Here is a 23,905-nt window from a genome sequence, read left to right on the forward strand (position 1 = left end):
TTCATCAATCCAAAACAGTAGGATCAGACGGATGGACGTCACGTTCTTAAACCAGTGGAATTCAAAGTGAGAAGCCCGTTTTACCCTCAGTGCACTTGAATCTCTCAGTGAAAACTGGCTTGTCCTAGCACAATAATTTTTCTTGCTGGTGACAAGGAGGTAAATTTTCTAGCTCTCGCCAGAGAAGCCCCAGTTTTGTAAGCTGGGAGGCCGGTCCTTCAGTGTAACAAACGATGCTGCACACGGTTCAGTAGCTGGCGAGGCTGTAATTCAGTCTCAAGACTGCATGTAAACTTTCGTCAGGCTCACAGCGCTGGAAAACCCTCAGCTGAGTTATGCCTTCAGTCCGGCCGCCGCAGCTGCCCCGTCCGTTTCTCTCGTATAAATAGCGTGGAGGGTATGACGGATGGGCTCACTGCTCTGAGCTGCTGCCGGTCGATAAAACATCTGTTTTCTTTTTCATTGTAAACAGTTGGAAGCCACACAGGATGGAATTCGGGCAATAATCCTGGGTGAGTTGAATCAAGTTCAGTTACCATTTCAGCACTGAAAAATCTGCATAACCGCGTTGAGTCTCACAAAGTGAAGTTTATGCATGGACTGCTTTCAAAACCTTGTTTGGTCAAACGCACTTAAAATTTTAAGCGATCTCATTTGAGCATTTTTACACGTCAGCAGTTCATTTAATTCAACTGAAAAATGCATTCGTTTGTGTAAGGCTGTATATGAGATGTCACCCTGGTGGAAAATGGAAAATTAAACCATGAACACCTTTGCAACATGAAGGCAGGTATAGTTTCTCAAAAATACGTTCTAGAGACCACGTCCTTCACAGCCATGAAGGGCGGTGTTAAAACGCTTCGGTAGTAACTGCCTGAAAGCCGAGCCACCACTTGGTTTCACGGCGTGGGGGTTTGTTGACGTGATGCCAGATCGCAAATTAGGCTGTTACTTCCTTTGTATTGAGCGATTTAAATGGATCAGTCGTTTGTGTCAGGCAGACACAAAGCTGTACCAGATTAACATCCACGAGACACGCACAGTCACGTGAGTCTGACCTGGGAACCCACACAGAGCGCAGAGAGCTGCGAGGTGTGCAGCGGAGAATCCAAAACACAATGAATGCCCTTCAGAATAGCCCACAGCCGGGCCCTAAGGGAGCTGGCCAGCAGGCACTTAAAGGTCTGTCCTTAAGCTACGGCTTCTTACCACGGCCATGGTCAAGATTCTTGGTAAAAAGTCATCTGCTCATGATTTTTATTTCAAGCTACAAGAACAGAAAAATGCTGAATGGTGGGCAGGGATGGAAAGGTGGCACGCAGAGGATTTCTAGTGCAGTGAGACTTCTCCATGTGACACCACAGTGAGGGATACGTGTCCCAACCCCCAGGATGCACAGCGCAGGAGTGAGCCCTGACATCAGCCATGGGCTCTGGGCGGTGACGGTGTGTCAGCGTAGCTCCATCCGCCGTGACAAGTGTCCCATCTGCTGGGAGGTGGACAGTGGGGAGGGTGTGCACGTGTGGGGGCAGGAATGGGGCATGTGTGGGAAATCTCCAGGTCTTCATCTCAATTTTGCTGTGAACCTAAAACTGCTCTAAATTAAAAAAAAAATTAAAATCATTGTGATACGGAACTAAATCCCAGAAGATCTCATTTTGGAGACGGCATGGCTGGAAGATGCAAAGGGAAAGTGAGAGTGTTCGGTAGCTCTGCGTGGTCTCTACATCACTATGAAACTGTAAATGAAGGTGTTTCTTTACTACAGAAAAAAAAGAGTCGGTGAGAACACACTATTGGACAGAATTACTTCAGCCAATTGTCTTCGGAGCCATTCAGAACCTCTTATCAGTGTCCACCTTCCAACACAAAGCCTTTTTTCCCTCCCTCTGGATGATCTACGCTTTTACAAGACAGCTCTTCCTGTAAGCATCGCTGGCCACCTCCAGCTGGTGTGGCAGGTCACACCCCACTCATACTTGCGGATGGGCAGGGCCAGGCTGACTCTAAAATGCAGACCCACGCCGCACAGATCGTCCATCTGCAGTTAAACCGATGTGAGCCCGGGCCCCCAGAGCACACAGGCGGTGTCGTTTCAGCCCTGTCACCGCGTGCACTTCTGACAGAATGTCGTTCTTGATTCTGGGGACCCTGAGTAGAGTCAGCAGAGGGAGCGTGTGATAGACGGTTAATAAAATGAACTCGCCAACTCGTGATAGTCACGCAAGGAGCACTCTTCCGCGGGTGTCCTTTGCTTCTGGGTGTGTTTGAACGTGCACACGGTCGAAGGTTTGGACATAGTAAAGGGCAGACCGAGAAGGGGGCCCTTCTGCTCACTCCGCTGTTCCCGGTTTCTGATACATCCTTCTGGCTTTAACGCTTTTTCTTTTCCTTTTTCCCCTTGAATTTTGCACCGTGTGCTCTGACAGTGTGATCTTTACTTCACGTGTGTTAATTGGAAAGGCGTCCATTCTGCTTGTGGTTTTTACTGGGCAGTTTAAAAAGGAGCTACATAACACACTCAGTGCTCTGCTTCTTCAGACAGGTCGCTGGACTTCCCACCCAGTACGAAGCGAGTGCATTTCTCGCGTCGGCGGACTCCTTTTCTTAGCCCAGCAGTTCTAGGTTCTTATTTTACTGTCCCGAGTTCTGGTACTTTCTGCTTTCAGATGCACATCATTTGTCGTTTTAACGGTGTGTTTAAACTCCAGACCAGACCAGAGAGGCGCGCCACCTGCTTTACACCTCCTCGCACCAAGCCTCGCCCCTCCTTGTCCCCTGCCTGCGTCAGCACCGGGGCATCTGACATAAGCGCGCCACCGTGATAGCGCCCCGCTTGGCTGCCAGGCCCTCCTGCTAGTTCTGCTCCTGCGCTCCGTGGCCTCGGGGCTCCCTGGGTTGCGTTCCAGTCTCCCCTTCACTCCGCAGCAGTCTTCCAGGGTTTCCCCGGGGCGTCCCCTGGACGGGGCCGCTGGGCTCTTGCAGGCTCTGCGCGGCCCCAGCGCTGAAGCGCACTGTGCTGGCCTCCCTGCTAGAGTGAAGCATTGTTGGCACGCGCGAGGGCAGGGGTCGCCCCTGATAAACACCTCCTCCTCTGTTCTGCTTCCTTGGCCTGGACGGCTCTCCGTGTTTTGGTCTGTCCCGGAGCTCAGACTCTGTCCGTGTTTTCTTGTGTCATGTGCTCTTGGTCTGCAGCGATTTATGCTTGTTTCTGTATCAGCTGCGATTTAAGTCTTTGCATGGTTGGCTGCTTCCACTTTTTTGGTCTGGACAGCGTTCTGTCCTGCCCACGGCCCTCCATCCTTGCCTCGCTCCTGGCTCATCTGGCCGTGACCTCGCTTTTGCCGTCACCTGCCGTTCTCTCCTGCTTCTGGCTGAGAGCCGCCTGGAGACCTGGCTTTCTCTGTGCTTCCCCCGTGCCCGGAACCATCCTCTGACTTCCTTCCTCACTTCAGGGCCTGCGTGTTCGTCGTCTGTCACTGCACAGCAAAGCCCCCAGCCCCCGTGGCTTAAAGCAAGGCTGGATCAGCTCTTGGTTCCCCTCATCAGAAGGCCTGCTTGGGGTCTCTCAAGGCCGAAGTCTAAGTGTCGGCCCTGCTGACTCCTGCGCGGAGGCTTTGGGAAAAGCTTCCTTCCTGTACATTTGTTGTGGGCAGTGACAGTTAATTTCACGTGTGGACTTGGCTGCACTACTCTGTCCGGGCACCTGGTCCAATATTCTTCAGAGAGTTTCTGCGAGGGTGTTTTAGGGGGAGACGCTGAGTGACAGATGGCCCTCCACTGTGGTGGGCCTCGCCCAAGCAGGGGAAGGCCTGAGTAGCACAAAGGCTGACTTCTGACCTCCCCTGAGCATTGGCTTCCTGGGACTGCAGCCTGCCTGCCCTCCCTCTATGCACACACATCCCATTGGTGGGTCCTCTGGAGAACCCTGACTTCTTATGGGCAGAACCCTCTTCCTTGTAGATCTGAGGTCCTCGGTTCCGTCCTGACTGCAGCCCAGGGGTCACTCTCTCCCCTAGAGGTTGACCACATTCCTCATCTTCAAAGCCAGGAATGAGCTCGAGTCCTGGGGAACGGCCTCCAAGAAGGGGCGGTGGGTGGTGCACCCAGCTGGGAATGCACCCACCGTGCCCAGAGTCACTGCCAGCCTCCCTGGGTGGCCAGGTGGCTGCCTTCCTGATGCTCCAGAGAGTGGACGGGCTCGACTGACAGGTTCCAAGCTGCCAAAAGCTCCAAAAGTTCTGCCAGGGCCAGAGTGGGTGCAGAGCATCAGCTGTCTCCCGCGGCCCCTCCTGGCTGGCGTCACTATTCAAGCAGGGGCCAGGAATTCGTCATGGTCGGGCCATTTTCCCCCAAAAGCGTCGTCTTGCCTCAGGCCCCCCGGGGGTTCTGTTTCTGCTGACTTCACTGAACGAGGCCCCGAGGTCAGCGGGTGCTGGTCGTTGGCCCTCTCACTGCAACACGGATATTCTGGCAAATTCCCTGGATGGAGAGCGGAAGCTCCACGTTCCTAAGGGAAAGAAAACCAGCCATGAACAGGCAACATTTGAAGTCGTAGACAGTTCTTCAACGGATGCTTTAAAATGGAAAAGCTATAGAAACACATCTTTAAGATAAAGATAAGATAAATTGTTACATAAAAAATAACAGAGCATTTTTACCTGCAATTTCACTGTAAGCCGTAATGAGTTACGGTTCCCCCAGGTCGTGAGTCAGCAGTCACCCACGGGAGGAAAAGCAGGTGCGTTTGTGTGTCTGTGCACGTCCCCCGTCTGTGAGTGAGTGTGTGACTGCGCGCAGCTGCTGGGACAGAATGTCAGCCCCCCTGCGTGGCACCGCTCCGAGGCGTCACACGGGTCCTCTGCTGCTGTCCAGCCTGTCGTGGGTTCCTTCCTGGGTGAAAGGCTGTCATCATGCAGCGGCCTCCGAGGCATCTCAGAAATGAGTTTCATTTCGCCACAGACTCCCCGGGGACCAGAGAGCGCTGAAGTCACACTGGGGGCGCAGCTGCCCACACGAGGCCGCTTCCCAGCCTCTCTCGCAGGCTGACCTCTGCCAACTGCCAGCCGGTCTCAGTGCTTCCGAAAGGGGGTGGTTTTCCAAGACGAGGACCAAGGACAGGAGCATAGACCCAGGAAGCGCTTTGGAAGCAGAAGCATTTTCCCTGAGCATCATTTGGGGTTTGGGTCCCCAGTTCCCAGAGCACCTCCAGCTGGAAGCGCAGCAGCCCTGGCCATGAGCCTCCCCGCACGAGGGCTGTACCACCCTGGGCGGCGCTGGCGGGCGAGGCGCTTCCGCAGAGCAGCAGCTGTGGACCTGGGCCCACGGGGAGGTCACACACCGTGTGAGGGGACAGTTCGTGGGGGAAAGATCTTGTCAGACGGGGAAACACATCCTCTTGCCCGGTTTTCAGCTCTCTGTGGACTCAACGGCGTGGCTGGGTTGTTCAGACCCGTGTTTCCAACTGCGTTTGAAACCAGAGGAGATGAAGGCGTATCAGGGACTGCAGTGCGTCTTGTGTGCCCCGTCGGTTACAGTGTCCAGACAGGCCCTGCGTGGAGCTGCTCACGGAGCCCGCAAGGTCGTGGCCAGCCTGCTGCCCGAGGGCGTCTGACCAACCGCCCTCATGGTCAGAGCCACCTGAAGACGCAGGTGCGTGTGACCAGCAGCACAGACGTGTCTGTGGAGCCGACGCCGCGGACGCCCGGGGATCCCACCTGTGCAGGTCTCTGCCCTCTTCTAAACGAGGAGCAGGAGCCTGTGGTCTGCAGTGGTGACAGGCCCTGCGAAGGGCGAGGTGAAAGAAAGGAAAGGGCAGGTGCGGCGTCCCCAGCAAGTGCCAGGAACGCATACTCAAGCACGGGGCCGCCAGGGCGGGGCTCTGCTGAGCTGTGTTCTCCAGGCCACCAGCGCGGCTGGACAGCACCAGAGGGGCAGGCAGACGAGCCCAGGCCTCCCTGTGGCTTCTCGGCAAGCAGCTGATGCAGCCCAGGCCCAGGGAGAGAGCTGATGAGCTGGCGCTGGGCATCCCAGCAAGGTGAGGAGCCGCACGATTTGCTTTTATTCTCCTGACCAGCGCGGAGGGCCCCAGGTGAGTTCTCGAAGAGCTGCTCTCCATGGTACCACCCGTGCGGCCCCCGGAGGACACAGCGGCCACTATTCTCGTGTCTTCTACACGTCCAGAGAGCGGCATGACACCCTGCGGTGCCCGGCTGTGGGGCCTGATGCCTCCCACACTCCCTGGGTGACCCTCGGTCCCAGGTGGCCCCTGGTCACTGTCACCAGCAGTGAAGGGTCGGAGGTTGCCCAACGGGGGGCTTGGGGACAACTCTGGGCTCAGAGCCGGGCGACTCCATCACTCACAGAATCTGCCGGAGCATTGGCCCTTCAAGTCCCGGCTCCCACCCGGTGTCGCAGAGAAGGCCCGGCGGCACCTGCGCACGTGGGGAGAACCCAGGGGCCCGAGGAGGCGCAGGAAGCACTGCCCCTCTTGGCTCCGGAGCAGAGCGGCAGCTCCAGTCTGAGGGTGGTCACGGCACAGACACCAGGGAGACCGCCTGGAACAGGAACGGTGCCTCTGCTGGCCGGCGTGCGGGAGCGCCAGGATCCTGGGGCGTGGGCTTCAGGCGGCGGCTGCGTTCAGAGGTGGAGGCCTGGGTCCTGTGACCATGCGCTGGATGGGGGACAGCAGAGGGCGCAGGTGTCGGGCCAGAGCCAGCAGGCCTGTGCCTTCATCACCACGCGGCAAGCGCGGGCCTGCCCCCCAGCGCCTCGCCGTGCTCACCTCGTGCCTTTAGCACCAGCCTTTATCTTGCCAGATCTCCTGAAGACACCCTTTATCCTTTCATGGCGTGGATTCCTTTGTCAGCCTGGGAAGGACCCCTTCTCCAAGTGAAGCACCTAAGAAAATGAAGCACTTCAAGTAAAATGAAACGCCTACGAGAACGAGGAGGAATAGAATATCTAAGAACATAAAGGAGCCATTGTTACTGTTACTGAAAACCAGTTATCAAATAGTTTAAAAATATAAAAAGTACAGAATATAAAAAACGTATTTGGGATTAAAGTTTGTGTTTCTTTGAGCGTTATCTAAAACGACCTGGCACTGGGTCTGATAAATACTGTAACTTCAGAGCAGTCTCAGGCGTAAATAGTATTTAGAGATCTGAGGAACCGTTGCCCCCCGTGTCCTGGAGCAAGGCCGGCGTTGCAGACAGACCGCTCCCGTCTGGGTCCGGAACTTGTGGTGTTGCGTGTGCAGAGCCCAGGCGGGCAGCGAGCAGAGACCCCACGGAGCAGGGGTGTGGAGGACCTGGGATCTGTGGGCAGCGAGGGGGAGGGCTGACCCACAGAAAGAAGCACAGGAGCCCTGTGATGTGCTCCGGACGACAAGCTGCTTAAAGTCGCTCAGTGCAGAGTGAGAGGCCAGGACCAGAGGGTCGTGAGCTGGGGAAGCCAGCCGCCTATTCCCGGGGGCCGTGCGGCCGGAGTCCAGCAGACTGCCCACCGCAGTGGCCGGGGTTTCCAGAATTCAGAAATACTTCTTACCTGGTTGGGGAGCAGCAGCTGCCCCCAAAGTCCCAGCAGTGACCTCCTATTGCCCAGATGACCCCGGCCCCTCCCACTGGGTTCCCAGCTCCCCCCAGATCCAAAACGGAATGGTTAACTCCCTGCCGTGGGGGGCCCCGGGACCCTACTCCACCGTGTCAGGTGAGGCTGGGGAGCTGTGAGGCTGTGGTACCCCCTGGATGCTCTAACGTCGTGGCCAAGTGGAAGGGAAGGTGGGGCCACGCAGCTGCTCCCTGGGGAAGCCGGTCTCAGCCTCCAGCCTCCAGAGCTGGGAGAAATGAACGTCTGTCGTGTGTGAGCGGCCCAGCCCCAGGTCTTCTGCTACAGCCCGAAGGCGCCGAGACCCCAGGTTACGCGTGTGTGCAAAGGCCACGAATGAGAACGGACATGCGACAGAAGGTAACGTCAGGAGCTGCTTAAGCAGTCCTGCAGGTTCGTGCAGCAAGGAGACAGGATGCGGGCCACAAACGAGCGTTTCCGTGTTCGCTAAACCTGCCGCCCGATCAAGACAGCAGTGTTCTCAGCCTCCTCGTCACACCCCAGACCCCCGTCCCCACGCCCGCGGCCCGGGCGGTCCGAGCAGGGTTTGGTGCTGGTGTGAGCACTGCACCAGCGCGGGGTCGGGGATACAAGCCTCTTCACAGGCAAAGAGGAGCGTCTTTTCGATGCTTGAGGCAAACTCGAACCACAGGCTAATCTCTGTTTTGTGTTATTAAAGGTAATCTTCCTTAATTAACATAATCAGAGGAAAATAATATACTTGGAGGCCAAAGAAGTGGCATATCTTAGATCAAAGATTTTTCTGGTGATTGTATTTATCCTTTGAAAACACGCATCTTGAGAGTTTCTAGATGGCGGTAATTTGATTCTTGACTCTGTTTACTTTGTCCTGTACTTACTCTGACTCTGAAATCACAAGACCGTGGGGGCTTCCTTTCATAACGCTGATAATGTTGGTAATCCGGGGGGAGCTATATAAACGGTACCTTCATGCTTGTGAACAGAACTATTTCTAGACCTGCAATTAGTTCTTTATGAACAGCTTCGTGGAGGACAGAGCGTACCCCGGCTGCCTCCCTCCCTTCTGTGCGGGAGAGTGAAAAGGGAAGCCGTGGCTCCCCGCTGCGGTGTTCCTGCATGTGTGTGTGTGTGTGTGTGTGTGTGTGCGCACACGCACCACGCTGGAAGTGCTGGGTGGGCCTGGCTGTGTGAGGTCAGGGAGCATCAGGGTGGGCTCTGCTGAGGGCCCCCTTCCAGGCTTGCAGGCGGCGCCTTCTCACGGAGTCCTCCAGGTGAACAGCCAGCCGGGGTGACCCTTCCTCTTCTAAAAGGGCACCAGCCCTATCGGATGGTGCCTCACCCTCACGACCTCATTTAAACTTAAAAACCGCCCTTGAGACCCCATCTCCAAATGCCAGCCCACGGGGGTCAGGGCTCAACATGTAGATTCAAGGGACGTGATCCAACCCCAGCGGGAGGCCATGGGCCCCACCGTCCACGAGCTGAACGTGGGACTGCCACCCTCCCCACCCCCGGTCTCTCTAAACCCAAGACCTCATCGCCCAGAGAACACTTGGAATCTCATGGAAACGCTAAGTGTAGCTTACCAAATGGTAGCAGTGAGCTCTCACTGGGGGACACACCCTGGAGACTGATCTCGACTTGAGGGCCTGGCCCTGTCAATTGTACAGCGGACACCGAGGAGGGTCTGCCCTGCACCGGGAATCCTGGGCCCACGTGGGCAGCTGGTGTACGGGAGGGGCCGGTGCTTCCCTCCGCACCGGCAAGCACCCGCGAGAACTCGTGAGAGGAGCAGGTGTGGGCAGAATCACGGAGGGGGAGCCTTGGATTTCGCCGCCACACCCACCCTTGGCGGGAAGACCCCGCTGCGCCTCTGTCGCGGGGTGGCCTGAGGCCGCAGTGCATCCGCGGTTGAGTCAGCCACACGTGGGACACAGGCGTCAGGAGGCGGGAGTCAGGACGACAGAACGAAGCTCATCTTCCTCGCCAAGACCGGGTGCTGCTGCAGGAGGGCCCCAGGCGGCCCCGCGCCCCCAGCCCCGCCGCGCACACCTGGAGCCGGGCCCCCGGAGTGGGGCGACCGCGACCAGAGGCCAGCGCCTCGCAGCCCGTCCGGAAGGCCAGCCGCCGGGAAGCGTTCGGGTGAAGCTTCGGCCTGAGCCGAGTGTAAATCTGGGGAAGGGGGGAGTTCAGATGTCACAGGCGGCTGGGGGGAGACCTTTCTGAGCCACAGGGAAGGGGCAGGATTCGCCCTCCCGGGTGTGGGACGGGCTGAGCGGCCTCTGCGTGCGGGGCGGACCGGCCCCGGCAGGGCAGGCGGGTGTATGTTGCACTGCTCATGGCATGTGTTCACGTTGGGGCAGGCGGGCATCCCAGGCGCGGTGCCCACGGGGTTACCAGCCACCCCAGTTCCTGCCTGGTTACCAGGGAAGCACCTGTGTGCTCTGTGTTTCCTGCCACCAAACCTTCAGGGTCACAGAGCGTTGGGTCTTCTATCTATGTGCTGAAGATGCTCTCAGGTTGGGAGACAAAAGCATCACTGGGGAAACCCTGGGCCACTAACTGGCTGGGGTTTTGGAGTTCTCACCGAGGAAGGAAGCCGTAAGGAAGATTCTAGCGCACTTCTTACTTGCCTGGGCCCTGATAGCAGTTAGGGCTTGGTATGGTTTTAAGAAAGGTGTTCAAGGCTGTAGCTTCGGTTAACAGTGTGTTTGTTTTTAATAAAACACAACAAAATGCTGTCTATCTCAGCATGTCCCTAGGATACCGTTTTATATTTTGCTCCGCTTAGTTTCTTGGCGTTCTTTTGTGGACTGGAGGGGAGGGGGAGAGCGTTCGTTAGCAGAGAGGAAACTGGCGGATAACCAGCTGCGTTCCTGGGCGTGGGCGTCAGACCGGCTGACCTTTGTGTGGGGGCCTTCATTCTGAGTTTGTCTTCTTTAATTGTGGCTGGTTCGCAAGGCCTGATTTTTGTGTAACTCCTCTGCCTGCATCTTCTCCGGGTCTCCACTGCAGTCAGGTTTCCGGAGGCCCCATTGTTACAGCCCCAGAGAAACGTTCTCACTATTGTGTCTAACTTGGGACACAGAACAATGACCATTTTTCAAAGAGGAAGACGCCTGGGAGATTTCTTTTCATTTTACAGACTTTTCAGTGGCCCCTTCAGGAAAGGGAGTCTACCGGCGGCAGGAATTCAAGGGGGAAACACACACTTCGGAGAAGCAGGTGAGGAGAGTGCTGGGAGGCTGAGGACAGCCTGGCGGGAGCGAAGCCGCGGACGTGTGCCGCCAGGGCCCTGCATCCTCCGTCTCCCGGCGGGTGACGGGTGATTCCCTGCAGGTGCCCAGAGGGTCACTCGGGCCGTTCACCTGGAACCCTCTGAAGACCAAGGCGTGATCGCATTTCAGAGGTCATGGCGAATATTTCCAGAAGCACCGTGCAGGTGCCCTTGGGCTTACCTGGCAGACGCCCCATTCACACTCTGGCTTGAAGGCTTGTCGTGTGGTCGCCGGCTGAGGCGGCAGCAAGAACACACCCAGGCCTCCCTCGAGGGAGAGACGCCCCCACAGCCGTCGCTCTGAGGGTCTCTGGACGAGCGGTCCCCGGGCTCTCCGTGGGCAGCGTGGCCCCGGCGAAGGGGGGCTGCTAGCATCCCCGAGCCGCAGTAACCGGCGCACCCAGGGGGGCCGCTGTCCTGGGCGCCTTCGGTGGGAGTCCCGGCTTCACTTTCTGCAGATGAATCCCAGCCTTCTCCGCTCCCAGAGCCCCGCATGCTCCCCTCCCCAGAGCAGCGGTCAGCGTCTGGCTGCCCTCCCCTTTGACGAGAACGTCCACGCCTCCTGCTGGGGTACAGGCCACCCCACCCACTCACTCATGTCTGTGTTTTCAAGCTAGTGCGTGACCCGACACACTCAGTCCTGTGCCCCAAGCACATACTGAATGAATGAATGAATGAGTAAATGAGCGTATGAACGAAAACAAGGGATGTCTCGTGTCTCAGAAGTGTACCTGCACGTGTGCACTTCTCAGAGGTGGGCAGAGCCCTGAGGCTGTCTCTTTTCCAGGCCTTCCTGTCAACCGTGCTGGAATCTGACAGCTCGTGCAGCATCCTTCTCCCACCCCGGGCGTTCGATGTCCTTCCTTCTGTTTATATGAACCAGTTATGATGCAAAGTCTCCTGCAGACCTGCGTCCCCCCGTTTCCCACCTCTCTCCCCACTGCCCAGTACCACTGCCCCTGGCACCGGCTCTGAGTGGGTGTCACCAAGCATTTCACTCCTGATTTTCACGGCAGAGCGACTCAAGTATGCTTCCCGTGGTCATGGAGGGCTCCATGTGTTCACCGCTGCGCTGGCCTCTACCGAGTGGGACGAGGAGGTTGTCTGTGGACCCCGCGGTCCTGCCCAGCCGCCCTACCCCTGCTCTGAAGCCAGCCTTTCCTGCAACCCCCGGCCCCAGCAGACGAGACACAGGACCATCTCGTGAACACGATTCCCATGGCAGAACGAGAGCTTCTGGGGAGCATGGCTCCCCTGGAAAGCTGGTGACTCCATCCCAGATGATAGAGTCGCCTATACACTAGGCTGTGCTTAGATGCCAGAGAACACAGGAAAGGCAGTGTGTACAAAGGAAACGAAGTTTGAATTGTCTGAATAACCCACGTACATCCACCTGACTGGTAAGTGTTTGCACCGATGCGCGATGGCGCCCGAGCTCCCAGGCTTGAGCAGTTGTGGGCGAGCGGAGCCAGTTCCCTGGGCGCTGGCAGCATGGCCCTGGGTCCGTGCCCAGCGTGCCCGGCGGCCCGCGCAGCATCGCCCATCATGGTGATGGGAGAACCAGCTCGCCCACAGCCCTTCTCTTGGCTTCTCTCCAGGGACCCCTCGCTCCCTGATGAGCCTCGTGGCTCACAGTAACTCAGCTCTAAGGAACACTCAGACGGGGTCACGCCCCTCGAGTCGCCGCACTTTTGAGAAGGTCCCAGAGGACGTTCTGAGCCTCCACATGACCGTCTCCTCCCGCTGCTCAGGGAAGGGTTCACCCTGACCACAGTCCTGCCCCAGCCTGAGCCCCACAGAGGTCCCACCAGAGAGGTCCAGGCGTCATGCTGCAGGCACCCTGGTCGGCAGCGTCTGCTGGGCCTCTGCTGCCACCCAGTGTCCCTCGGCCACCGCCCTCGGGCGCACAGTTGATGGAGGAGAGGCACCTGGTCCATGCTGCTGGGCAGGGGCGGGGCTGGGCATCCCCGGGGTGGAGGGGACTCACAAGTCGCTGAGTAGTGCTTCGTTGTGAGCACGCTGCATCCTCTTTCTCCATCATCTGCCGACAGACACTTAGGTTGGTTCCGTGTCTTGGTTGTTGTAAACAGTGCTGTGTGAGCAGTGGGGTGCACGTATCTAGTTGAATTAGTTTTTGTCTTTTCTGAATGTACGAAGGGCTATTTTTTCATGTTCAGAGTTGTACTGTGAGTCTCTGGATAAAGATATTCTAAGAGACAAACTGACGTTAGCAGTTCTGACAGTGGCGGTGGCAGAAAGGGGAGCTGAGTGCGGAGGGTGAGGTCTGACTATAGAATGAAGCGCTGCCCAGCGTAAACATGATGCCCAGGAGAAGGTGGGAGCTTGGGGACCCTAGTGCCACCAGGTCTTTGTGAGCGCGTGCAGGGAGGGGACCAGATGTAGAGACAGCAGATGTGGGGGAGGGGCCAGGCTTAGGAGGTCCCTACGGGGACTGAGGGGGGGGGTCCCACAGGGTGAAGGAGGGAGCCGTGGCTGTTTGGCAGAAGACTTACGGGGCAGGAACCAGGAGCCCAGGCCCTGCTGCACGCGAGCTCACTGTAGGGTGTTGATCCACCTGTCAAGTCAGAACGAAGACCTGGGCTGGTCCCAAGGGGTCTGAACGCAGAGGGTGGCCTGGGGTGTCACTCAGCTGACAAGGACCAAGGGCCCAGGAGACAAACACCTGAGGCCCCGAGGAGCGGTGCCCACACGGCAGGACATGTCTCAGCCTCTGCCCCCACCTCTCGACATCCCCCTCCTCACGCGCAGCCGTCAGGGCGGCGGGGGGGGGGCCCGGAGCCCTCACCCCCGTGGGGAGAGACGGGCCAGCTCATTCCTGGGGTGCGGACAGAGCCACGTCCACGCCCCTAACGAGAAACTGTCGTCCCGACAGGACAGCGACGGCTCTGTCACCAGGGCTCACCGGGAACCTCAGGCACACGGAGTGAGCAGAGATGGGGCCGGGTCCCCGCAGCCAGGGCGAGCTCAGGTGGGAAGTCCACAGGTGACTTTTGACTTGTTTTCTCCAGGAGTTTGGGCTGCAGTCAAAGAAACTGGCTTATACCTGTGACAGTGAAAAGGCGAGACTAGAGACCGTGCCTCCGGGAGGCCCCACGCGGAGCACAGAGCTGCGGCTCCTGAGTCTGCTCTCTGCCCCCGGCGAAGGCTGAAAATCTCCTACCATAGGGTCCCCAGAAAAGTCCTAGAAAAGGACTTTTAATTGACTTGCTTGGGTCTTTCGTCTGTTCCTTACCCAGTTCCTGTAAGCCGGAGGCACAAAGTGCTCTGGCTGGCCGGCCTGGAGTGATGTCGGGGATGGGGTGAGGATGGGGATGGGGTGAGGACGGCGATGTGGGGAGGACGAAGATGGGGTGAGGACGGGGATGTGGGGAGGACGAAGATGGGGTGAGGTCGGGGATGGGACGAGGATGGGGACGGGGTGGGGACGGGGTGAGGACGGGGATGTGCGACGTGGTCCAGGTCAGGACCGCCGGGCATGTGAGTGGGGAGAGCCCTAGCATCGTGGAAGCAGGACGGCGCACGTGCACCGCGGACGCAGGCCCAGGGCCTCTCCGTCACGAAGCACCGCTCTGAGCATATATTTTATTGGAAAAGCAACAGAAGTTCCTAGTGGTTCTAAACTCCCGTTGCTTTTCATTTACTTACAGCAACCATTGCTTTGTGTCACGCTTTTTACAGTGCCAGCCAAGCAGGCTGAAGTGGCTGTAAGTGTCAATAACCATCATGAAAGCAATTTCAGTAAAAATAAATAAACCGTGTAAACGACTTACTTACGCAAAGGCAGGATCCTTGCCGAGCAAGTGGTGGAAATTGAGGAAAGGGCGCCATCTGGTGGCCGCGCCCGTTCAGTCTGTCGCTGAAAATCAAATTGAGGGTTTGGAAGAGCAGCCCTTGCGGAGGAAATTACTCTTACAGCGAGAGGAAATAACAGGACTAAAGAGTGGACATTATTTTGCACCTTAAAAAAAGCCAAGACTTAATTGTAAACAAAGAGAAAACGTACTGAGAAACTTTTTTTTTCAGTGCATAGTTTCTATGAAAACTTAAGCCCTGCCCTGGTTTGCTCCTGGAAGCTGGTCTCTGCTGTGTAACTGGTGAGTGTCCAGCTCCCACATTCCATTGGTCCCAGTAGGCGGGCTTTTCATCCACATGCTTGGGCCCCGATCACGCCGCCGCTGACTGGGCCGGGATGGCCGACGACGTGAGTTTTAGAAACATAGTGTTAGGTGGAAAGGGCAAGTCCCCTGGATGTCGAGCACCGCGTCACTCTGCAAGGCGAAGGCCAAGCACGAGAAGACGGAGGTGAATCTTAGGGTGACAAGCAGGTGCGAGCCGACACGGGGGCCCTGGGGTCCGTCGTGAGCAGCGCTCGGCTGCTCTGTACCCGACGGTTCTCCTCGCTTCCTCCCGGCTGAGTCTTCCACTGATTTTCGGTATAATTACCGGGAGAGGGTTCTGCCCACTACCAGCTGCCAATTCACAACATTTGGGTGGATCCTTTGGCGTGAAGTCATATCACAGACCTTAAATATTTCCAAGATAAGAAATCTGTTTTTCATCTATCCAAATTGTGAAGAAACAGCAGATTATAAACTCTCGTGTTCTGTGTGTTTTAAATTGGCATTTCTTTACTAAGCAGTAGGCCCTTTAAGAAATCTGTATGGAGTAAGTTATGTTACTAGAATGACGATTATCATTATGAAGCAGTAACTGGCAACGTGAGCCTTGAGGCTTTTAAAGCGCCGTTTGTCCAGTTCCTACTATGAAAAAGGCACTGTGGTAAATGCTTTACATTTTCTGTGAAGTAGGTAATATGATCTCTCTATTTTGGGAAGCCGAAAGGTAAGGCCTCTGGGCCACGTGCGGAAGGTCACGTAGCTTGTAAGTGGCAGAACAGAGATCCAAATGCAGACATCTCTGTCTACGAAACTTTATTCATACAGCAGCTTCCTCTCCATGTAAAGGGTAGTTCTCAGTAATTCGATGGGAATTCTGTTTTATGATCAAACAGTAGTAGAGTCAGATGAAGAAATCTTACAGGAGTCAAGGCCACAAAGATGCCTCTCTTCTGTCTGAAAGGAAGCGAGAGAGAGAGAGAGAGAGAGAGAGAGAGAGAGAGAGAGAAAGAGAGAGAGAGAGAGAGGGAGGAGTGACCTCGTCTGCAGTGCAGAGGGTGTGGGCGTGGGGGATTGCACTACCCAGCTGACGTTCTCAGGGAACACCCAAAAACAGCCGCGAACAACAGAAAACACTCAGCCTCTCCACGTTTGGGAAAGGGCATTGGGAAGGCTGCAGGCGGAGGCGGGCGGGCATGAATGTAAATGGTACACGGCTGCCCTCAGGGAGCCCCGGGATGAATGCAGGAATGTGGCCCACAGCCCTGCAGGGCAGTGCTCTGAATTGTTCTCAGCTATAAATATCCCCACCAAATTACAGGGGAGGAGTTAACTAGAGACGCTGCCGTCTTCAGTTAAATCTTTGCCAACTGGATTGGCTGAAAATGCTTTCACACTTTTCTCTTAATTTTTATTTTCTTCCCTGTGAGTTTGAGGGTCTTTCTTCTTTGTTCGTCATTTGTAATTTTATTTTTGAAACAACTTAACCAATTTTTCAGTTATTCTAGGAGATGAGTAAGAACCATTTGCATATAAGGCCTTCTCTATCTTGGGAGCTGCATTTGTTTTGGCTTGTTGGTGTTTTGAGTTTGTAGTAATACTTCCATTGCACGCCTATTTTAAGCTCGTATGCTGACTAATGTACCCGTTTTCCCTTTATGGACTCCGGGGGTTTATACCACACTTAGAAATAGTCCCTAAATTCCTCAATTATGTTTTACACTTGCTCACTGTTGCGTTTTTTGAGCCCATTTTATATTAAACTCACTGACCTATCTGGCTCTCTTGGTGTGAAGAATGGGTTGTCATGGAGCTGACTTGTCTCAGCCTCATTTCCTGAATAATCATCTTTTCCTCAATGGTGTAAAAGGCTTCCTTTACCGTATATGGAAACTTTATATGTTCTGGGTCGCTGAGAGCGACCTGTCCCCCCCCCCCCCCCGGAACTAGCCACCTGTGCTGGTTTTCTGGGGCTGCAGGGGACAAGCGCCACACGGGGGCGTGGACGGCAGACATTCGTTGTCTCCCAGGCGGAGGCTGCAGGCGCAAGGCCACGGCGTCAGCAGGGCAGGCGTCTCCGGAGGCCTCTCTCCTTGGCCTGTAGGTGGCGTCCTCCCTGTGTCCTCACAGGCCACCCTCTGTGGGTCCTGGTCCTGATCTCCTCTTCTTGGACTAGGGCCCCCGAGCCACAGCTGACCTCGGTCACCTCTTTAAAGACTCCATCTCCAAACACAGTCACGTGCTGAGGTCGGGGTGGGGGGATCAGGGCTTTGACACAGGAATTCAGTGGGGACGCAGTTCCGTCCTAACACCATCTGTAGCCAAAGACCTGGACCAGCCAGTGGAAAGCACAAATCTGTAAGAAAATGACCTGTCTGCTTAACCCGTGGTGACGCAGCTCATTGTCCGCTTTCAGAGCACGGCTCTCCCAGCACCCAGCTTCTCTGGAGCCGGGTTGGACCAGACCTCGAGCGTAGGAAGGGCGCTGTGCGTCCAGACACACGGAGTCCGGGGCCCTGCCTCCAGCCTGCCCCTTGGCGCTGGTCTCCACCGCACGCCGCACACTCGGGGGGCACAGATATGCAGAACCCCCCCAGGAGCCCCTGCCTCGCTTCTGACAAGCTTCCCTCTGCTCCGCAGGCTGGCTCTGCGGTCTCCTCTCCTTGGGCTTGGGTTTCATACGGGAATTTGGTCCTCCCCGACTTTGCAGTGTCAAACTCAGGTCCCCTGAAGACCGTTCCGTTAGCAATAGGGCCAGTTCCGCTCTTCCCTTTGGGAATATTGCCAGAATTCCCCAAGTTTGGTATTATTGGATACTTGAGAACATCAATTCCCAAATCGATAATATTGTCAATGCTATCAATGCAAAAGTAATTTTAATGACTAACAGGTTGAGAGATGTGTTGAAACTGATCTACTTGAAGATGATTTGGTCTCCGAACTTAAAAAAGGACCGACTGAGAAGTCATGAAAACAGCTTTTCTCCCACTGAGCTTTTTACTGTGTAAAGATGCTACTGCCTCTGGCTTGTTCCCACAAAGAGCCATCTCACTAGTGGGCATTTATTTCACCGCCACAAACGGCGCATGATGACGCCGTGCTAGTGCCGAGCCGTGGGTCTTCCCTCCGCCCTCTGTCCTCTCCCACGCGCCCATCATTCTTTCTCCAACTGACAGCTGTTTGTTACCTGTCAAAGCTCCAAAAAGTGATGTGAGGAAAGTCAATTACAATATTCATGTTTTCCCCTATTTCTAGCATCTTAAAATTCCTCCTTACAAATAAGCTAGACTATTGTAGAATGTTTTGTTTTTAAAAAAACAAAACCCAGCAATTTGAAATAAACTTCACATTTGTTCCATGAAATAATGACTTTGAACGGTACATAAAAGTCAAGCAAGAAACTTGAAGGGAAAAGCTAGACTTAAAAAAAAAAAAGAGGGTGAGTGGATAGCAACAGACTGCCTCTTTTTAGGAATCGAAACCTGACAATTTTATTCTAAAAGACCAGCAATAGTTAATAAGAGTTTAATTTTAACAACTAGGTGTTTTATTATTAAAGACTCCCCTGGTATTCCATCGCACAGGAGGGTGGTCTGTTGTCGCAGCAAGGTGGGTAGCAGACTGGCCCCAAACACGCCTCCCCTGAGCCCTGGAGCCTGCCAGTCTGTTGTCCTTTGTGGCCACGAGGAATTAAGGTTGCAGATGGGATCAAGGTTGCCAATCAGATGACCTTAAAATAAGGAGATGACTTTGGGTGACCTGGGTGGGCCCAGGTAATTACAAGTCTCCAGGCAGGGAGCAGAGCCTCAGACTCAGGGAGGCGGCACCCGGGAAAAGACCTGGACCAGCCGTGGCCGCCTGTGAGGGCGGAGGAAGGGGTCGCGAGCCGGGGAATGTGGGGGTCCCCTAGAAGCTGGAAAAGGCAAGAAAACAGATTCTCCCCCAAGTCTCCAGGGGCAGCACATCCCTGCTGACGCCTGGCTAGACCGAGAGCCTCACAAAACCGGGGCCGTGTCTTTCATCTCTGCCTGAAGAGCTAGTTTCTACATTTTTTACCCCAAATTCTGCAGCAGTAAAGCTTATCTTTGGAGCTCAAAAACATTTATCCAACAAGAGCATGATCATGAACACATTGCGCTCCTGCCTTGGAAACTGGTTACAAAAGAATTATCGAGTGTTACGAGTGTCACAGAGTGACTTGGCACACAAAGCACGTAATCCACGGCCATGGAGCACATAAGAGGCCGAGCACAAGTTGAACTGGATGGTTCTCTGTTGTAACCAACTGGGGAAACTGTGGTTTAGTTACACAAGACACCAGAGCATTCACGAGAAACAGTAGCTTTTGAGTGCCGTTCAAACATCTGAAACGTGTAAGACGTTTAGAATTTGAGCAGTGGCTATACTTAGAAAAGAAACAGTTGAAGAAAGTAAACACTGTCTTTGGAAGTTTCCAGGTTTTTTTTTTTCCCTCTTTACTGTATCATTTCTACCTGGTGGCGAACCTTTTCCCCAGATCCCTGGATACTTTGTTTTCTCTTTCAATAATTTTCCTTACAAGACAATCAATAAGTCATTGGCTCTCAGTGTGATTTTAAGAAAATGGGCATTTGCACTTCAAGCATTTTGCTAAGTTTGGAACGTATTTTTGTCTCCCGTTGAAGTATTTCAGGCGTCAGTGAATACAGGCTGATTCACTGGGGACAATGTGGAGGCGGTCCTCTCTGTCTCAAGTCCGACTTGAAATTTCACCAGGAGTTAGGGGGCCAATCTCATGACTTCCTCTGAGGTCATTTAATCTTGGGGATTTTTCTATTACAGCAAGCAGAAGCAAAATTCAAACCATATGTATTAAAAGCACAAGTGAGAAAAGTAAACCTTCCAAGCTTTTAGAAGAAGTGCAGTTTCACTATGACCTTGGGGTAGGTGCAGAGTGGTTTGAAGTAGCAGTTCAGTTTTTCCCATGTAAGTTACAAGACGTGTTGAATCTGTTCTCCAGTGACCCACTTCTAGGTGTCTGCTCCTGGCTTCTTCTAGATTCCTTTAGGCTCTGTGCTAATTAATATACACGGGCTTATTGGCTATAACTTCGTAGGCTTAATAAGTGTAAAAGTCCCTAAAAAGACTTTCCTTAACCCCTGCCAAAATCAGTTCCCCGCACTGTCCTTCAGGACCGTTTGCCTGTTCTTGAATCTCGTCTCCTTCGCCTGAGTTTTAGGATGAAGTGTGTGCCTAACCTGTTGGGATTTTTATCAGACTTGCACTGCATTTTTGGAGAGAAGTGATAGCCGTATCACACTGAGTGCCCGACCTATGAACAGAGAATGTCCTCATTTAGGTTTTCAGAAAGGTCATACCAGGTTCATAATTAAAATCTCCCTTCTGACTCATTCCACTTAAACAAGAGCATGTTTTTCCCATGCACGTGAGGGCTTCAGCATGCATCTGGTGTTTGGTTTTTTTCTTTCTAATTGGTGCTAGGTCTATATGAAGATGATGTTCATCACTATTTCTAATTAATTAATTAATTAATCAATCACTAGTCTTAGTATCTGCCTTGTATTTAATTATATAAACGAGTTATATTTTATTTAAGAAAATGCTTCTTGGTAGACTTTTAGGTTGTTCGTTATTTGTTGTAGTCATAACGTGCTGCAGGGAACATCTTTATTTATACATTATTGCCCCCTTGTGAGACTATAGCTATAGCGTAATTCTCATGAAGTGAAATTTCTGGCGAAAGAGTACACTCATTGAAAGTTTGTGTAAATGAGGGGGAGGGTACAGCTCAGTGGTAGAGTGCCTGCTTAGCATGCACAAGGTCCTGGGTTCAATCTCCATTAAAAGTAAATAAATAAATCTAATTACCTCCCCCCTTAAAAGTTAAAAAGAGATATTCAAAGGAAAAAAATGAAAACATAAAAAATTTAAAAATAAAATAAAATTTGTATAAATGATGCCAAAGTTCTTTCCAAAAGGTAGATACATATATGTGCACGTAGTCCCACATGGAGCCTGAAGTGTAGGAGCACCCGATCCCTGCCACTTCACAGGCCTCACCAGCCCTGAGCTTCATCAGACCGTTTCATCTGATAGATTATATCCCGGTGTTACTTTAACATACCTTTTATTAACCGTTAATCCTGGCCTTTTTCCCATATAGTTACGTGTAAATTTGTGAAGTTAAAAAATTATTATTAAAAGCATTAGCCAAGAGGACTCTCAGCATCTTAAGTTTCCTGAAAACACCCAAAATTAAACTCAGTTCAGGGGACGAGGGGACGGGCATCGGGGAACGTACCTAGAAGCAGAAACGGAGTCAGAGGCTGCCAGCTCAACCTGAACTCCTGAATGGGTCGTTTTAAACAGACAGAAAATAAAACAGAAGGCTGAGGTCAGTGGTGTGACCAGCATGACAACAGACCTGAGGTGGTAAAACTGTGGAACCTTCGGGTTGGAAGGCAGCTTGGAGAAAATTGGGTCTCTCTTCTCTTTGCAGATGAGCCCATTTCTACAAGCTCAACAGGAAGATGAGATGCTTTACGCAGACGTGTCAGTAGAAATGTTCAGTGGCTGCAAACGGGTGACATGGAATAAACATTTTTTGAGCAGAAAAAAAAAGCCAACAACTGGGCGAAGGCGAGCGCGAGGGCCGCGGTCTGGACTCAGTGTGAGGCCCTTTTCCCCGGCTGCCTGTCACCAGCGCAGAGCCTGCTGGCTTTTTGTACCCTCCTTTTGCATCTCCAACAGCGTCACTCACTTGTGTACGATGGATTCAGAAGTGAAGGATTTGCAACAGCATGCATTTCGTCAGTGACATGCAATCCTGGAAAACAGCATATTCAGTTAAACCACTTCATCTTTTTCTTCCGGAGGTAAAAGCCCTGACACCTCGATATTAGCTTCCTAGGGCTTTGTAACAAAGGACCACAAACTGGATGGCTGAGCACAACAGAAATTCATGGCCTCGTAGCTCTGGGGGCCAGAAGGGGAGATCCAAGGTGTTGGCGCATTGGTTCCTTCTGAGGCTGTGAGGAGGAACCTGTTCATTCCGCGTCCCCAGCTTCTGGCGTGGCCGGCAATCCCTGGTACCTTGTATTGCAAAAGCATCTCCATGGCTTTGTGTTCGTCTTCACGTGGCCTTCTCCCATGTGTGTCCATGTGCCCAACTATCCCCCTTTACAGGGCACCGGTCACATTGGACTAGAGGCCCATCCTAATGACCCCACTTCAACTTGATCACCTTGGTAAAGATCCTTTACCGAGTGAGGTCACATTCTGAGGTTATGGGGGGTCAAGATGCCAGCATTTCTTTTTGGAGAGACACAGTTCTCCCCACGACACTCCAATATTCACTTGACTGCCTTTCTAAGTCCCGGTCCCAGTCTGCTCTGACAGTGCTCACTTGCTCATCCTACTAACACAGTGCTTCCTTGTAACACAGGAGGTTTTTGTAACATAGGATGCTGCATAGACAATTTGTGATTTTTTTCTACATTGCAATGATCTGCTAATATAAACTGAGATTACATATGCATGTTAATACTATGTTGGTGCTGCTCAAAATAATTATTTATAAATGCTTAGTGTGCGCAGCTCACCCATCAATGAGGTCTGTCCTGTGGGAACGCACTGCAAAGTGGCCATTACTGGATTTATGTAGCATTTATTCTTCAGAGATCAAAATACTGTAACGTCCCTGTGCCTCAGTTTCCCGCAGAATCACAGCAGGGTTAATAACCCCCAGCCGTCTCCCAAGATCACAGAGATGTTGCGGTGACAGTAATACTTATCCCCCGAAGTGTCACTGGAGGAAAGGAATTTACGTGGAGTGTTTGTGTCCTTAGCTTCTCATCATTACCCTTGCTTGACCCGATTCAGCTGGGTCCTCCTCTGAATAAAGAATCCTCTGCACTGTGGAGAGCTTTCTGAAGACTGGTGGCTTTTCGTGGCGATATTACCCCGTACGTTGCTCTCAAGTGTTTGGACGTCCAGGCAGGTTGCACCTGTCTCCTGAGCCTTGTTTCTTCAGCGCCTGGGTGAAGGGGCAGGGAGATTTGAGTTCCTCTGCATTCTCCGGCCAGAAGTGGGGGATGAGGGAGATGAGAGAAGGGAGGGGGTGGTAGCTCTGAGAAACTGAGGTCAGACTTGGGTCCTTCCTTCTTCCATGTCCCTCCCATACGGTGGCCAGGTGTGTTTCATCCCAGATGCACCTGCCGCCCCCAGCCGCCTGCCGGCCCACCCACTCACGCTCCACCTTCTGGAGCCATTCTCCGCGGTGCAGGAAGGGCACGTGTGCAGTCCTCCCAGACACGAAATGCGGGTGGGGAGAGCAGCGGGCCAGCACAGCCGTGGAGGTGCGTGAGCTGTCCTGCGATTTGCGGGGACGTTCTGATTGGGACCACTGTTAAGAGCGTGACGTCGTGGAATCGCGGCCCTGGAAACCAGGTGATGCAGGCCTTGCCCATGAAGCCACACAGGGAACCGGGCCTTGCCCATGAAGCCACACAGCCCGGGGCTAAGGCGCCTGCTAGGGGCTTGAAGCGACGTCCTCCTCACTTCACTGCCCGGAACGTGCTGATGGACGCGTGGCCACGCAGAGGTGCAGGCGCACAACCTGCACCCGGGAGACCTACGCCCACCGGTGGTCACAGCACCGAGCAAGTCCCGAGGCTTATTGTAGGCCCGCCCCGCCCCTGCACAGCCCGCCCCCTCACTCTGCTGATCCGCCCCTCCCCTGCGGAGGCCCGCCCCTCCCCTGCGCAGACCCGCCCCTCCCTGCGCCGGCCTGCCGCTCTGCACTCAGCCCCGCCCCTTGCACGCAGGCCCCGCCCCGGCCCCGGCCCGCGAGTCCCGCCCCGCCGCAGCGGGGACCCGCCCTTTTCCTCGCCAGCCTCTTGGG

At 54.1% G+C, this 23,905-nt stretch overlaps 1 long non-coding RNA gene across 1 annotated transcript; it reads right to left on the bottom strand.

Annotated features, from left to right (window-relative positions):
• Positions 1-18,490: 18,490 nt before the first annotated feature.
• On the bottom strand, positions 18,491-22,562 carry LOC140691488 (uncharacterized). Its single transcript, XR_012067146.1, has 3 exons — positions 22,266-22,562; positions 21,764-21,829; positions 18,491-21,576 (listed from the first exon to the last, which is right to left on the bottom strand). It is a non-coding gene; the product is annotated as an uncharacterized lncRNA (long non-coding RNA).
• Positions 22,563-23,905: the final 1,343 nt, after the last annotated feature.

The sequence above is a fragment of the Vicugna pacos genome, chromosome 35 (genome assembly GCF_048564905.1).
Source record: "Vicugna pacos chromosome 35, VicPac4, whole genome shotgun sequence".
Lineage (NCBI taxonomy): Eukaryota > Metazoa > Chordata > Mammalia > Artiodactyla > Camelidae > Vicugna > Vicugna pacos.